Source organism: Propithecus coquereli, unplaced genomic scaffold, assembly GCF_000956105.1.
Source record: "Propithecus coquereli isolate 6110/MARCELLA unplaced genomic scaffold, Pcoq_1.0 Scaffold19, whole genome shotgun sequence".
In the NCBI taxonomy this organism is placed as follows: domain Eukaryota; kingdom Metazoa; phylum Chordata; class Mammalia; order Primates; family Indriidae; genus Propithecus; species Propithecus coquereli.
In genome coordinates this window covers 1,215,590-1,233,234 of record NW_012143856.1, presented here as the reverse complement: position 1 = coordinate 1,233,234, position 17,645 = coordinate 1,215,590, and the positions used below count along the sequence as shown (strand labels likewise).

At 37.8% G+C, this 17,645-nt stretch overlaps 1 pseudogene across 1 annotated transcript; it reads right to left on the bottom strand.

Moving 5' to 3' along the window:
* Positions 1-5,893: 5,893 nt before the first annotated feature.
* LOC105809091 lies at positions 5,894-7,035 on the bottom strand (annotated as a pseudogene). Its single transcript, XR_001137422.1, has one exon. The product of XR_001137422.1 is annotated as a hsc70-interacting protein-like (transcript).
* Between the last annotated feature and the right edge of the window lie 10,610 nt (positions 7,036-17,645).

Genomic DNA, 17,645 nt, shown 5'->3' with positions numbered 1-17,645 from the left:
TGATCGATATTAATATTTATTAGATATTTTATCTAATTAAACCTTAGATCTGGTTTCCTTTTTAAGACTGCTTACATGTATTTAAAAATGATAGACATGTTGATGATATTGCATTACTGGAGTATTTTTTTCTCCCACTCCCCACATCTGACCACTGTTACTAATTACAAAATAACAAATGAATAAAAACGAAATTAGGAAAATGAATTCTATGATATATCATGCACAGGATGTTACACTTTTGCAATCCACTTGTATCTGTAAGAACTAGGATCACATTAGAATAATATGGCAGATAGCTTCAGTTATCAGCTTTATTGTGATAACCACCCAGGGACAATTTTCTATACATCATTTTTCTCCTAATCGCATCTAGGTAAATGCCTATACAATCTCTGTGTATAATGTATAGTATAACTTTAAAATTATTCCATGTATTGGTACATTCATTTCAAATTCATATATTCAACAGTTTTGAACTTCAATATTTTTCACTGACCCTTTAAAATTCACATTTATTACTTGAAGGTCACACACATATAAACCTTATGCAATTTTTTCTTTTTGATTTACCCATATTATTAGTTGTGTTATCATTTGACACTTTTGGGGTAGGGAAAGGTATTGCATAATAGTATAAATTATCACCTTGCTGTTTACTTTTAAAAATATCTTAACATTGACATTTATTAAGGCACTGTAAATGTCATTTACCTAGCTCCAAAGTTTTATTTTGAGAACCCTTATGTGTGTTTAAGAGTTTCTTTAAGAAGAATAATCTTTAGTCCATAAATGGTAAAGTACAGTTTAGTAAAAGCCCACAATACACATAGGCTTTGGTAGAAAACCATTCCTTAGTTACATTGAATGGGTCTTGGTCTCTAGGTTCAAGCAAATGGCATCCTAAGTGAAGAAGGAATCTGTGCAGGTGAGCTCTGTGAGTTGGAGAAGACAAGGCCAAATACCTTGACTTTCATACCTTTGAAGATGGTAGATTCCGGACAGGGCAGAACAGAACCAGTATAGATTCTCTAAGGAAAACCCTGATAAATTAACAAACAAAACATTGACTAGCTGTTAGGGGGTGCTTTTAATTAGGTTGAACAGCATGAAATTGCTGACATTGGATCATTCTTGACCTAGAAAAAAGGTAATCTCATAATACTTGACCTATTAAATATTGTGTTTTGATTTCAACAAAGCATTTAAAAAGCCTCCCCAAAATGAGATGATGAAGCTGGGTTTGCTGCTTTAGTCCTGGAGCATGAATAATGGCTCAGTGTCATCCTGACCTGAGTCTCTTGCTGAATAATAAACAAAAGTACCCTGACCTTGGTTCCAGCCTGTTCAATGTTTTCATCAATGTTTTGGATAAAGCTGAGCAAGGCAGACTTATTAAATTTAGTGGGAACATGAATTAAAAAGTATAATAAGAAGTTTAGACTGAAAAAGATCTCAACTAAGTGAATCTCAAGGCTGGAATTCAAAATTAAGTAAACAGCAATGGATGGAGGTTCCTGAAATTAGATTTGTTGAGTTCATCAGCCCTCATTGATAAATCTCTGCCATGCACTAGACACTGTTCTGGGCACAGTCCATATAGCAATGAACAAACCAAATAGGGCAGTGGTCCCCAACTTTTTGGCACCAGTAGCTGGTTTCATGGAAGACAATTTTTTCATGGACTGGGAGTGAGGGGTGGGGTGTTAGTTAGGAGTCTGGGTTACAAGTGTCAGAAGCCCCAACTCAAATTGTCTTAAACTAAGACGTTTATTGATTCATGTAATTAAAAAGTCCAGGGGTTGATCTAACTTTAGGCATCGTTGAATCCCGATGTTCCAACCATCTAGTTCTTTCCCTCCCTCCCTTTTGTTTTCCTTTATGTGGCTTACATCTGCCATCTAGAAGGGTGCCTGATAGGGTAGATATCTAAAAAAGACTGAACACATAAATGAATGAGCCTTCCAGCTTGGCAACTCCAGCTAAAGTCCATGTAGCCAAAGTCCTATATGGACCCCAGTTTGGTCCAACTTGGTCACGGGCTTAAATTTAAACTAATCACTGGCGACGGGGAGGATGGAACACATTGACTGATTAGGCTGGACTGACTGGGCCTGAGAGTGAGCAACACCTTGTCAATTTTATCTCTCCAGCCTTTCTGTAGGCTCCTTTAGGGAATGCCCTCTTACTGGCTTTTGTATCCCTCCATAGGGAATGGCATAGTACCAAGTGCGTAGTTTTTAGTCAACAAGTATTTGTTCTTTTCCTCTAACTAGAATGGCTCTTAATTAGCAAAGGTGCTAAAATAACTGAATTGTAGCATCTCCTTTGAAAATTGTGCAACAAAATATTTGAATGAATTCAGAACTTGATATATTGCTTCCAAATAATTCTCATGTGCATAAACATAAGTGTTAAGTAGAATTCTGAATTCATCCTAGTTACTATAGAAAGTTATCCTCTCAACTTTTTTGTGCAATTAAAAGACTAAAATTGAATGAATATTTTCTTCAAAAGGAATAATTTCCATGGAAAAGCTTATCTTTCCACTGGGGATATTAGTGGTGGGAAAAAAATCTGACTTCTATGCCTGGAGCAGAATCAAGGGATGATTTGATTAATTTTTAAATATTTTTTTCACTCAATATTTACCTCCTCTATAATCAGAACCCGACTTCAAGGGTGGCACTGCCCTCTTCATCAGTAGTTGGGCCGTGCCATATGAATGCCAGAAAATGGTACTGAAAATGAATTTGAGCAAATAAAGGGAACTTTACAAGTAGGCTCTTCTTTTTAAGTCCGTGAGGAGCTGACTTATCTCAAATGCTAGAATGTTTCAGTGATTTGGGCTGACAAGGATATCATGGGAAATATCCTGATACGAAGTACAGAGGAATGTTTTTCTAACAGAAAAAGGAAAAGATTCTTTTTCCTCAGAGAATCCTTCCATTTTGTATTTGAAACGGCCTTGCAATGACAGAACAGAATCACAATCTGTGTGGATCTCCTTTTCCTTCCAAATCTAATTTAACAGAAACTGATATATACCTACGTTTGATGTAAAATTAAATATATTTGTAGTATATGTATCCTACCTGATTACTATTTAGTTTCTTTAAACATGTTTTTCCCACATCATTATTATAGCGTTATCTCCTGAGAGATACTGTGTATAAGACATAATGATTAAAAAAACCCCAAAACCGTGAGACTGACACCTCAATTGAAAATAGCCCTGTCATTATTTTGTAGGCAGAGCTGGTATTAAGGTGTCTGAGAATCAATAAAGACTACCTTGATAAATATAACTATAGCATTCAGAATGAATAAGACTTTAAATGTCATTTTACTTGTGTATATATTTATCTTTTGTTAAATCTTGTCTTTCTCTGTCAGCATCTCAAACTGAGATCAGATAACTGCTGGAGGGAGTAAAAATGATGATCATGGTGTACTACAGTGCAACCGGAACCTGGTGGGAGAGTTTTGTGAGTGCTGTTTTATTTATATTCGGTATTTACATAATGGCCACAGATGTTACTGTTATTCTTACCTATCATGGCATATGACATTTGTGGTGGAGAGAATGTGTGTAATTAACTCCTTACAAATACTGTATTTTGCAGATAGATGGAAAAACCTACTTAATAGGTCTAGATATCTTATAATTTTCTATTCATAAAGTCTAATCTCGAAAAGCATCAGAACCAACCCCCACTACCAAATGAAATGAACAGGTTAAAAGACATGACCTGTGAAATCCTGCTGGTTTGACAAATAACCTTACCTTAAGGAAGAGAGAGATCTGGGAGATGAGCTGAAGGGATTGCTCGTTCAAACCTTCCACTTTTCTACCTGTAGCATTTTGTAAGTGCTATCAAATGATACTTTCCACTTGAGGAAGTCATACAAAATCTCTTCAAAAACCACTTGGGTATTCAAATAATTTTTCTAGCTTGGAATTTAAGCTATAAATGCAATAAGTGGAAAAGGGCAAATGGAACATTTTATAAGCTTGAACTTTTTTTTTAAGCTGGCCTCTCTCTAAGGGTTTTATTGTAACTCTAAACACTAGGTGCATCATAAAGAATTTTAGTAAATACAAAGCACTCTTTTGAACCATAGTTAAATTTTTGAATCATTCAGGTATCCACCTTTCTCATACAGTCAATAACCAACACATTGCCATCTGAAGCTTCAGTTATCTCATACTAAATTGTGCTAGACAATGAAAATTTAGTTGCTATTCTGTAACATTCCTCTTGTTTAGTAAGCTGTATTCATTTGTGGCTTTTGAATGTCAACCTGACAGATTTTGCATAATTTGTGTGCCTGTGAATCTTTTAGAAGGAAGGTTTGCTTTCCAGACATACTAACATTGATTGTCGCTATGTTGTGGCCAGAGAGATGCCAATGCATGCTTCTTAGAATTTCACCCAGTTTAGTTAGGGTCCTGGTTGAAAGAGTTTGGCTTGATTTATATGAAGACATTGTGGATGGTCCCTTGCAGATGTTATATGAGGGCAGTATAGGAAAGCCCTGCCCAGAAATCTCTCCCATTTTTAGGGTGCCTGAAATTCCACTTTATGATATTTACTACTCTTGGTTAAGCATTGTCTTCTTTGGTTAATCTTATTTTAAAACTATAAACCTTAGTATGAAGTAGTTTCCCTAATTGCATTTATTCTATGTTATAGAAATACATATTTTCTTGGTGGTATGATAGTCCTAAGTGAAGAAAAAGTATTAACTATATATAGAAAGAGTTTTATTGCCAGTAAATCAAAGTTTCTGCAAAATTTTTGATAATGGCCAATCTTGATGGGTGACAAAATCTTTTTCAGAAACACGGCTTTCTTTTTCCCCTTTGTTAAAAAAATTGACACATAATAATTGTATGTATTTATGGGGTATATAGTGATATTTCGATACACACAATGTGTAGTGACTGATCAGAGTGATTAGCATATCCATCACCTCAAACATTTACCATGTATTTGTGTTGGGAACATTCAAAACCCTCACTTCTAGCAATCTGAAATACATAATAAATTATTGTTAACTATAGTCACCCTACAGTGCTATAGAACACTATAACTTATTCCTCCTATCTGGCAGTAATTGTGTATCCTTTAACCAATGTCTCCCTATCTCCCCTTCCCACCTACCCTCCCCAGCCTCCAGTAACCACTATTCTACTCTGTACTTGTATGAGATTAACTCTCTCTTGTATGAGATCAACTTTTTTAGCTTCCACATAGAAGTGAGAATATGTAGTTATCTTTTCCAGTTACTTCCATTTCTAGTTAACCAATACAACAGGTTACAAAACAGTAAACACAAAACCATAATGATCCATTTTTGCAAAAAAAAAAAAAAAGAAAAGAAAGGAAAAAGAAAGCAGTTAACAAATATAGTACATTAAAACAGATTGATCAGGATCTGGAAGAATTAAAAAAATAAAATAAAACAGATTGAGCCCATTTTGTTTCTTCCATATAAAATCAAATAAAACCTCTTAATTACCTGGGGAAGATCACTTAGGCTTTGGATTAATGGTGATAGAAGTAACAATAATAGTGTAGTTAAACAATGTTGGTTTTTTTTTTTTAGGAATTAACACACTCTTTTAATTAGTTTTAAATATTTTTAAGGTTTAAAAAGCGTCTAAAGCCTATAATTTCTAGTTAGAAAACATTATCTGAATGAATACCCTAATGGCAAACCACTGGAAAATGTTTCGGCTGCATTTGGGGAAGAGGGGTAGGGGTTATCTTCAAAGCACCCCAGCTCTCTTGATGAGAAGGTCAGGGGTACATTGGTTTGTATTATCACAACATCCATTAGGTGATGTAGGTTGCTTTTCCTTCAGCCTGGGCTTTATTTGTCAGAAGGGCATCACGCTTGACCTCCAAATTTGGCTGATAATTTACTGATGAGATTCATAACCTTTGGGTTGCTCTGGTATTTTGACATAGTTGCTGGGTTCTGGGCCACAACCTGGAAGGCCATCATAACTTCTGGATCCTGCATGGCTGCAGGAACCTCTGGATCACTAAGAATTTCATTGAGTCCCAGCATTCCTGCCATTCCAGGCATGCCTCCTCCCATTCCAGGCATTTCCCCAGGAAAGCCACCTGGAAAAGAGCCCTACTGAGCTCATGATTGTTGTCTGGCTTCTTCCTCTCTCTGGGCTCTCTCATGCTCTAACCCTTTCTATTCTTTCTTTGATCTCTTGCTCTTCACGTTTTCGCTCATACTTTCTCCGATGTTCTGCAGTTTTCTGGGCCCTAGGTTGAACTTCTTTCAGCATTGCTCTAGCATCTTCATCATAATCCAGTTTACAGGCAAGGGCAAGATCGTGGGCTGCTTCTTCCCAATGGCTCAGAAGTCTGTGTGCTTTCCGTCTCCACTTGTAAGGCTGAGCTGAATCAGGATTTATTTCAATGGCTCTATCACAATCTCGGAGGGCAGCATTTGGCTTCTGTAATTGGATGAAGACACTGGCTCTCTTGGCACACAAAATGGCCAACCGAAGATTCAGCTCGATGGCATCTGTGAACATCGATGGCTTTCCGTAGTTCACCATCATTTAGGGCTTCAATGCTGCAACTTTCTTATCATTTGACTGATCTATCATCTCCTCGGTTATCTCTACATTTTCATCTCCCTTTTCTTGCGGGGCATCAGTGTGTGGCTCAGTCACACCTTCATTAACAATTTCTAGGTACTTTCCTCACTTGACGGTTCCTCTGTCTGTCTGGTTTCCTCTACTGTCTTACTATCTGTTTTTTCTTCCTTAATATTTTCTTCTGATTTAGCTTTCTGAGTAGCAGGTGGGACTTTATGCCCCCATGCTCGCCACCCACTCCCTCAGAAAGCGCATTTCCTCCGTGTGCAGAATGCTCGGATCCTGCTTACACATTTCACGAAGGCCCCAAACTCGCTCACTTTGCGGGGGTCCACGGTCAGGAGGTGGAGGACGCAGCTGAGGAGGCTGCAGTCCGATTCCAGGCCCGGGCACTGGCTCAGCATGATTATGTAGAAGGGGAACAGTGTTGTCAAAACATAACATTTCCGAAATAACTGAAAGCATGGATGTATTGGAAAATCTCTGTCTTTTGGAACTACCTAGTAGCCCAGTCACTCTACGACAGTAAATCAATTTTCTGGTAGAGAAAAGTTGATGAAGATAACATTAATTAGTGGTTTGACAGAGATGCCTGTGAACTGAGTTTTGAGGTACTGAGGGTTGACAATGCTGTTACCCCTGTTACCTACTGGCGTAGGTCCTGGCCCGGGGTGGTTGGAGGAGAATGACTAAGTGGACCCATGATGGGGGTTGGGAGGAGAGCAGAGTTGTGAGGTGGTGATGCCTGGAGGCCAGTTTGTAGAGACAAAGTCATTCCTAATGTTGGCTTTTATTGTTTGTACTATCTTGTGGATCCTTTAGAAAGGTGGAGGACAATTTCTCACCAATAAACTGATGACACACAGGCATCATTTGAAAAAAGGGCATCAGCTATGAAATGGAGTAACAATGCAAGTTAATATAAAAGCAACCATAGAATAGGAAATCTTAAAATATGTTTCCATTATTAAATAAATGTTGTGCCTCCTGTTGACTGACTCCGTTTTCACTGTGATTTGGGATCAGCTATGACTTCCTTTTCCCCAAACACCTGTTTTTGTTGATTATATGCCTAGAATAGACACCAGAGGGAAATGAACCAGAAGGTTTGTTGTCATTGTCTCTGGATAGAGGCATTATGGGTGATTTTTATTGTCTTTTTGCCCCTCTATTTTTTAAATTTTTTTGTGAACGTTACTCTTGTCGTATGAAAGCTAAAAGGCTATAAAAGTAATAGGGTGTTTTGCTCTCTGGACATGATGAACACACTGAACCTAATTCTGCCAGCCAAGGGGCTGCTTCCTTTGCACAATCTGGACTAGTTGTAAGGCAGAGTTACATTCTTCGTGAATGTGTCAAATACTTCTCCACTACTTTAATTGTTTCCCTGAAGAGTCGAAACTGTTAAAATTATCAAATGCTTAATTTACTTTAGGGAGTAATTTTCTTACCATGTAGGATTATATCAAACAAACATGTTTTAATTTGAATTAGAGAGCTGACTTATTTGTAAAAGGCCACCCCACTGATACTTTGATTTAGGATTTTAAAACTAATAAACAAACAAAGAAAATGTGAAAGGGGGAGAGGATTTTCATTATGTTAAGAAATATGGCTTTTGAAACAAATTAATAGAACTACTTTAGCTTTCAAAACTGTTTTAAAAGATTGCTTTTTGCTCACTGTTAATATACATGGCAGTGCAGTCTGTGAATTTTTAAAAATACAGATCAAAGAGATCAAAGTCTTATTCTTGCTTAGGCAAGATTATGCCAAATTATATCATATGCATGCACATATGAGAATATCTTTTAAATATTTTATTCGTAATTTATTTATATCTTGTTCAATTTTAGAAAAGGATTTGATGCAGCTTATAACCACTTCCTATTGAAGAAATGCAGTTGTTTTGCTTCTTTAAACAAAGCTGCAGTTAGCATATTCTTATTCATATACCAGAGCTTTTACTATTTTCTTTCTTAGCATAAATAACCAGAAGTAGGATTACTGGGTCAAATCATAGGCTTAATGGGTCACAGTTTTGACTAGTCCTATTCTCGTGAACAGAGTCTAAGAGTGTCTGTTTCTCCAAAGCTGACCATGCTGGCTGGGTGTTATTGCTCTTGTAAATTTGTACCAATCTGATCACTGAACAAGGGCATCTCACTTTTACTTAAATTGCATTTTCTTGACTAGTGGTGAGGGTCAACATCTCTCTGTGACTACTGGTCATTTAAATTTGTTCTTCTGCCACTTGCCTAGTCATAAATAGCTTTTGTACATTTTTGTTTGGATTTTTTTTCTTATCAATATCTAGGAGGCTTAAATATTTTATGAGTAATTACCTTTTGTTGGCCATCTGGATTGCAGTCTTTTTCACTGCATATCATTTAAGTTTTTTAATGGTTTCCTTTGCTAAATCAAACTGTTTAATTTTTATGTCATCGAATATTTTAATCTTTTCCTTTAAGGCTTTTAGATTTCCTGTCTAGCTTAGAAAGATCTCTACTCCCAGTTCATAAAAATGTTTTCCATATATATTTTTAAAATTTCAGGTTAATTAACTTTACATGTAAACATTAAATTCATTTAGAATTAATTTCTTAAGTGATATGTGGTGAAAGTCTACCTTTTTTTCTTCTAGATGTATAAGTAATTGTTTGAGCACCATTTATAAACAAATCACCTTTCCATTTACATTTAAATACTACCTTTATTCTGCTTTAGGTGTTTGTGTATACTGGAAGGGATAATTAAAATACAAACCTTGAATCCGTCCAGTTGACTAATGCAATTTAACGGTGAATAAGGCAAGCTTTTTTAACAATGTACATGGGTGCACAAGGACACATTCTCCCACTATCACACCACCACCTTCCTTCACTGATTGTTCTTGAAATTCATATAATATATGTGGTTCATGAATGAACCTTGTTCACTGGTTTTCATTCCTGTACTTTCTGAGTTGTAGCTAGTCCAGGAAGGATATTTTTTACTACTAGATATTTTTGGGCATAGTAGCCCATGTAGCATTTTAATCATAAATTTTTGTTGACAATATGAATTATAAACCACAAAATTCATTATCTAAGCACGTTAAGGAAGGGAGCTATTATGTATTTATTGTTTATGTATTTCTTTAATTTAGCTGTATCCAAGTTCATCAGATATATTATACATAATCAATTTGCTTTTGATTTAATATTATTTCATGATATATATTTATGGTGGTTCAAATAAGTAAAGTTGTATTGACAATCTTTCAAGATATATATATATACCAAAAGTCATGAGATTTTTTACACTGATAAATGTTTTCAAATGGCAGAACTCTTATTTAATGGAATATTCTCAATCTCCTCATTTAAGAAGTCAAATTGATTCGAGAGTGTATTTATACCACTGTAGCAATTGATTTAGTGCACTGCCATCCCACAGATTTATACATCACCCATGTAACTGGGTTAGAACCAGTCTTCAAAGAAATAATTCCAGACATTAAGTAGGTATATAAAGGATTTTTTTACTGTAACTTTAAAATCTTAATTTCTCCTTATTTTTCTTTATTTTAATTTTGAAGATAGCTAATAAAAGTTCATTAAATTATTTCTGGCTACTTATTTTAATGCCCAATAACTCAGGACTAAATGAGATGAAAAGAAATACACAGGGCTCAAAGTGAATGTAAAGGAGCGTAACTGGCTTCTAGCTTTTTCTGGCCTGAGGGTCAGTGGCATTTCTGAACAGGGAAGGAATTTTCTTACCCCAGCGTCCTTGTCATGAGGCCTTGTGGTAATCATCACTGCTGCCCCAACACAGGCCAGCCGTCCCCCCACTGGACACACCCCGGGGTCGTTCCTGTCTGTTATTATGAAGTAGGTGCTGCCACATTACTTGCTCTGGCCTGTGAAATCTGAATGGAAGTGCCGTGTTTACCTCTGGGCTCAGTATGGGAGCTGCGAGCCCTTGCACATTCCCACCCTCCTCCATTCGTGTCCTCTGCGGGTTCCCAGGGTGAGGGTGACGTGGAGAGGACTGCAGTGGACAGGGAGTGCGAATGGAAGCTGACTAAGCCTTTGCTGTGTGAGGACTTGTGCCGTTTGGAGGCTGTTCATTGTTACAACATTGTCTAGTTTATTTTTTTTTTTAGATAGAAGCCTGTTCTTGGTGCTGAGAAGCACCATCAAAGCACTTCTGAAAGGCAATAGGTACAGTTCAGTTTTCTTTCAAGCTCATATGACTTTTGGCTATAGTTGATTGATTACCTCACCCACAGCTGGGCCAGTTGAATTATTTTTCACAGGAATTTGGAGTAGGCACAGAGAGGAGTGCAATCCTTGGTTTGGCTGTATGGAGTGACAAGGGGCATTGACCTGGGGGCTGTTGGGCCCTTGTATGCAAGGAGAAGCAGAGGAGAACAGTTGCAGAGAAAGCAGAGAGAAGCACAATGTGGAGGGTGGCAGGCCCAAGACACTTGGGTGGGAGAGGAGGAGGGAGAGGGAGAAGGAGGGAAGGAGAGGGGAGAGGGAGGGAGGACTGCTGCTTTGGTTCCTGACTGCTGTCTAGTTTCTGGGCTTCATCCTTCCCAAAGACTCTGTGAGAAAGGTGTGTTGTAGCAAATCCTCCTCCCCTCCCCTTTCCCCTCTTAAGATGGTTTAGAAATGGGCTCCTGTTATTTAAACCCAAACATCCTTGATTAAGGCAGTATCCATCACACCCTTCTGACAATATGCCTAGGAAGACTGAAGGCAACAATTTCCATTTCCATCTGTGGGTCTGCCTTTGCCTTGGAATAAGGGTGTGCAACTTTACCATAGGGCCACCTGGCAGAATGCCCTAATAAGTCTGTCAATTATGAAACCAAAACTAACATAATCTCTTGATCATCTGATTGGTGAGGAAAACAGGGTGTGGCCAATGCAGTACAATGGCGAGTCTGTTGAATTTTGCTTTCTCAACCAATGATGTCTGAGAAAATCTGAGCATAAAACATCAAAAACCACAGAATATTATTATACACTAATTTTGGAAGACTCCCATTGCATACAGGCTTCTCGTTAAAGGGAAAGAGATGTATACCACATCTAACTTAGAACCATATGGTAGTGGACTCCTTTCTGATACTGTGGGAAAGTTTGGGGATCAGGCAGAAAGGGCCTTGCTACCGTCAAGGCTAATTTATAGTAAGAAAGACTAGAGAGGAATAGAGAAGAGTATACATCATTCAAATTATGAAATAAATGAGAATATTTCCTGCTCAGTGATGACCCACCCAAATCCCAATTGCATCTTTGATGTTTTCACAGAACAGGCAAAAATGTGAAGGCTTTCCAGCAGGGTTTTAATAAAACTAAAAGTGTATTTACATTAAGGTGCCTAATTGCCAAATAGTGTCTTGGGGCCAATATTAATAGCTGTTCATTTAAATTCTAGAGTAATGGTTCAAGACCTGGGAAGGGGGTGGGAGATGGTTGACTATGAATGAAGGAGCAGGATAAGAATTGCAATCAGGCTTCAAAGAGTTTTGTAAAAAAAAAAAAATAATAGGGAAGGAATTCATTGAAGTTGGGAGGATGCCATCTAGATCTTATGCTCTTTTTATGACTGTTCCAAATGAAATAACACTTTATAGTTTACTTAATTACATTATCCATTCATTTATTCAACAAGTTTTTATTAAGCACATACTTCATGCCAAACAATATATAGATGCCAGGATTACAACAGTTCTTTCTTCTTAGGTCTTTCTGCATAATTTGAATACAACAGCTATAAAAACAATTGGCTATAAAATTGTTTGCTAATAGTTTACTTCAATTCGGACTTTATACTGTTCCAAAAGGGATTTAAGGAGGCTCAAAAATTATTTTGATTAACTTCAGATGTGGGTTGTATTTGAATTATTTAAGCCTCAAAGTGGTGCAGACTGCTGTTGTAAATTTCTGGGCACCCATGCTTGTCATCTAATGGTGATGAATAATGAAAATAGGAACAGGATCTTGAAAATTCACAAAAGAAAAAAAGTCTGTGTCTTGACAGACACAAGACTCCTCTCCCAGTGACAGAGGATATATGACTGTAGCATGAAGAGTCTGTATTATTGTAGACATATTTTAAAGAATTCTCTTCTCAATAGGTAACATAAGTGCATGCCATCTAACTCTAAGGATGTGACGTGACATATAATAAACAGTGAGTTTCCCACCTACCCTTGTCCCCCGTCAGGTAGCTCGGCTTGCTCCAAGGAAGCCACTTTATTTGTTTATTCTTTCTGAGATAATTTATACAATTTACAAACATAGGTGTGTGTGTGTATTAATCCCTGCATAAAGCATAGCACAGTATGCATTGTTTTGCACGTTACTCTTTTGTTTATTTAGTGTACCTTGTATGCCATTCCTTATCTATACATGTAATGCCATCTAATTTTTTAATTGGCTTCATAGTATTTCATTGTATGAATAAACTAGAATTTATTTACTAGCTACCTATGTGTGGACATTTATGTTTTTGGTAATCTTTTGCTCCTATAAAAAAAAATGTTTCGGTAAAGATACCCTCTGCAAATATCTTACATATAAATACCTAGAAGTGGAATTGCAGAGTCAAGGGATATGTACACTTTAAATTCGATAGATATTGCCAATTATCTTTCATATATGTTGTGTCAATTTACAATCTAACTGGTAATGTATGAGATTCCATTTTTCCCTATGCTGTCTTTAATACTGTTTTCAGATATTTTTATCTTCATTTACCTAATAGGTTAAATGACATCTCATTGTAGTTTTAATTTGTATTTCTCTTATAAATGAGCTTGAACATATTTTCGTATGCTTAAGAGAAATTCATATTTCTTTTTTAGTGGGGAATCTGTTCATATTCTTTGCTCCTTTCTCTTTGTTGGAGTTTTTTCTTATTGTTTGTAAGATGTTTTTATTTATTAAAGCAATCAATTCTTTGTCTGGAATATGAGTTGCAAATATTTTTCTTCTTTTTATTTATTTTTTAACTACTCAGACATTTTAAATATTGGTCAAATTTATTGCTCTTTTGTTTTTATTATTTCTGGATTTTGTGCCATACTTGGGCCATTCTGACTGAAATTAAAAAAAATTCTCCTGGGTTTTCTTCTTATGCTTTTCTGGTTTGATATTTCAGATTTATATCTTTGATCCATTTAGAATTAATTTTATTAGAGGGTATGAGGTAATGACCTTATGTTCTTGTTTTCCCCACTGGCAGGCCAGTCAGTGGTCTCAGCACGCAGCATTGTTAAAGACGGTTTTAGAGTAGGGTGGGAGTTTTATAGAAGTGAGAGCAGGCAGGAGGGCACTCTGGGGGACACAGGTGATGAATTCCAGCACTTTCCTTTGCCTATGCTATTTTTCTCTCCCTTTCTTCCTGCTCCCACCTGGATAGCTCTTAATTTTTGTTGCTTTATCTAATTCCGGGGTGTTCCTGCATTGGTCTCTGGCCCTTCCAATCCCCTTGAGTGAATTGGATTAGCCTTCCTGCTTCCTGTTGGAGGAAAGGAATGAGCTGGTGCAGAACACACGTAGTCTATGTGGTGAAGCCATGACAAGGCTGGCAAGCCTGAGGTGCACGTGGGGCTGGACAGTGTGTGTTATTTGACAGTCAAGATTCTTGGGCCTTTGAGGAGTGGCCGACTTTCTGGGGAGGTCACAGAGATGCTCGTTGCAGTCGAGGAGGTTATATGTTTTTCAAATCATTTTGCTGTTGACCTAGACAGTTATTTATTGTAGGACATTGTTTAGAAGTTAGTGTAATATTTATTTAATGAATATGCTTATATCTCCATGTGTAAACATATTATCAATACAAAGAACTTGTTTTGTGGATTTCTTATCCTTTGCATAGTCTTTTGTCAACAGGAACTCTGAAAGCTGACCTCCTCCTTCCTGTGGGAGCAACATTTCTAAGAAGGCACAAATGATTTTTTGTTGTATTATTTGGAAGAAAGTTTGGCAAAAAGCATGGCATCTAGAAAGCTGAAGCTGGCACCAGGTTTAGTTCACTTTTCTTTTCTCTTGGCACACTCCCTCCCACCTCCTTCATGATCCCACGCTCAGTCAGTCTCCCATCCCCCTGGACCTGTGACCTTCCACTCTGCTCACCTTCACAGCTTCTCCCCCAACCCCCACAGCTGATAAACACATTCAAGCCCTCCATCTTCACAAAACAAACCCACCCCCTTAGCCTTTCCAATCCCCCTTTTAACTAGTGCCTAATCTCTCATTCCTCTTCTTAAGTTCTTTTTTTTTTTTTCCTTTTTTTGAGACAGAGTCTCTCTCTGTCACCCAGACTACAGTGCAGTGACATCATCATAGCTCACTGCAAGCTCAGATTTCTGGGCTCAAGGGATCCTCCTTCCTCAGCTTCCTGAGTAGCTGGGACCATAGGCGTGCATGACTACGCCTGGCTAATTTTTCTATTGTGAGTAGAGATGGGGTCTCACTCTTGCTCAGGCTGGTCTTGAACTCCTGACCTCAAGAGATTCTTCTGCCTCGGCCTCCCAGAGTGCTAGGATTACAGGTCTGAGCCACTGCACCTAGCCCTCTTCTTAATGTAAGTTCTTGAAAGAACAGTTCCTGCTTGCTCTTTTTACTTGCTCATTTCTTAACCTGCTGTTGTCTGGGCTCACCCCTGTCATACCATTAATGTGACTATTGTTTGGGGCAACAATGTCCCAAGCAACGGGACACTCTAGTTGCCAGAGCCAGTGAATATTTTCCAGGCTCAATGCTCGTGATAGATAGAGCACTCTCTGTTGGACTTGTGCATTAGGTACTGATCATCACCGCCTTCCTTTTGATTATGGTATCTTCCCTTTGTTCTCTGACTGGTCTTTCTCTCTCCCAAAGGGGTCTGCTCTTCCTCTTCCTACTGCTTAAGTATCAAGCAGTCCCCAAGGTTGTGGCCTCAGCCATTGGCTTTACTGCTTCACATACTCTTTGTAGATGTTATCATGCACTTATTGGATGCCAACTGTTGTATAGTTGGATACAACTCCTTTATCTTTGTATCCCAGTAGACATCCACCTGGAGCCTTAGATTAAAAAATCCAGCCAACTTACTGTGATCCTATAGGCCCTCAAACACAGATGAGGACTGGACGCAGCATCTACATTCTGTATTAGCTGCTTCTCTTCCTTCTCCATTCTCTATGTGATTCAATAGCTTCATCTTCACTCAGTTGCCCAAGAAGGACCCCAAAGAGTGGGTCTTATTGGCTCTTCTCTTTCCCTTACCTTTACATCCAGTGAAGCACCAGTATCTGGTAATTTTGCCTCCCATGTGTTTAATTTGTTCTCTCCGTGGCCCTAGTTCAGCTCTTCAGCCACTCACATCTGGACTACTTTTAATTGGGCACTTTGATTCTGCTCAGATCCATTTTTCATACAGTTACAAAAGGGATCTCTTAAAAATGGACATCTTACTATATAAGCCACTCCTTTCCCATTACTCCTTGTTGCTTGTAGGATAAGTTCAGTCCCTCTGGGCTGCATTACAAGACCCTCTGATCTGCCCCTCTACCTCTCTCCCATTTCTTGTTACTCCTTATCTGGCACTTTCGCATCCCACAATGTGGAAGAGCTGTAGTTTTCCCCTGGCCTCTGTTCCTTTGTTCAGGCTGTGCCTTCAGTCCGTCCCCTTTTTATCTTTCATGAAGTGATGATTACTTTCCCCTAAGACAGCTCAGGCATCGTCCCCTGGGGAAAGTGTCCCCAAAGGCTCCTTGTCCTGTTTAGGTGGCCTTGTAGGAGCTTCAAGTTATTCAGCTCCATCTCTATCATTGCACTTATCCTACTCTTTTATTTCCTTCTAAATAATTGTATTTAAGTATCTCTCCCCCTACACTGGGCTTAGGGCGGGGATAAATGCTTTCACTTGTATCTCCTATGCTGTGCTCAGGGCTTAGCACATGTTCTGACTTAATCAATGCTTATTGAATATATCTTGAATGAATTAATTAATAAATGATTGAAATTCAATGACTGTTCACAGATATGAATGACATTATTGACTCAGAAAATACCTCAGGAAACATTTTTTATTAAACCAGATATAAATATAAATTCACATCCTTACTCATATTTATCAAGAATCTGAAGCAGAGAGCCTAAAAGACGACTAAATTTTTTTCTTTCCATTTGTCCATTGGTTTGATTTTCTTTGAAACTGGTGTTTTTTGGGGACTCTTACACATACTTGTATCCTCTTATTGTGATGCTGCTGAAAGATATAGATTCACAGGGGAATGGAGATACTGGTAAATGAAGATGTGAACATTTAAGCGATTTCTTTAAGATCTGCTTTCAAGATTGTTTGAAACCATTTCGATAAAAATTTTAGCCAGTTTGAAGAAAATACCCAGAAGGCATAGATATTAATAGTTTACTCCAGTACCAGATGATATTAACTGAAGGAAGAGACATCGCAGTTGTGGCACCTTGTCATAAATTTCTCGGCGGAGCAGTTATTCTACAGGGCAGCCTACCACTTGAATTAGTGTTACTAGTAGAGTCTCTTAAAAAACTATGTTTACTGATTGACACCGTAATAACAGCACCACATGCCTGATGGCTGATATACAGTCTTTGATCGTTGTTCCGTATGACTGAGCCTTCATCCACACTCAATCAATCATCTCAGCACAGTCAACTACATTAGGAAATGAGGGCAAGCTTTTGCTTAGTAATGCATTTGATAAGTTCAATCTTCTAAATCTGGAACTAGGTGATAATATGGCTAGTAGGTGTTCAAATGGAGAATAATTTATTGTGATTTTTGGCATGCAATTTCACCCCTGCTGGTCCAGAAACTCATTACAAGGTGAAGTGATTGCTAATCAAGATTTCTGGGCTCTATTTCTTCCCTGATAAGTTCTCCTACCCCTCCAACTCCAGGCATTTTATCCCAATTTTCAGCTGATATCAGCATGTCATGTGTCTTTCCCTAAGTAATAAAATATTATAAAAGTTATGTGATA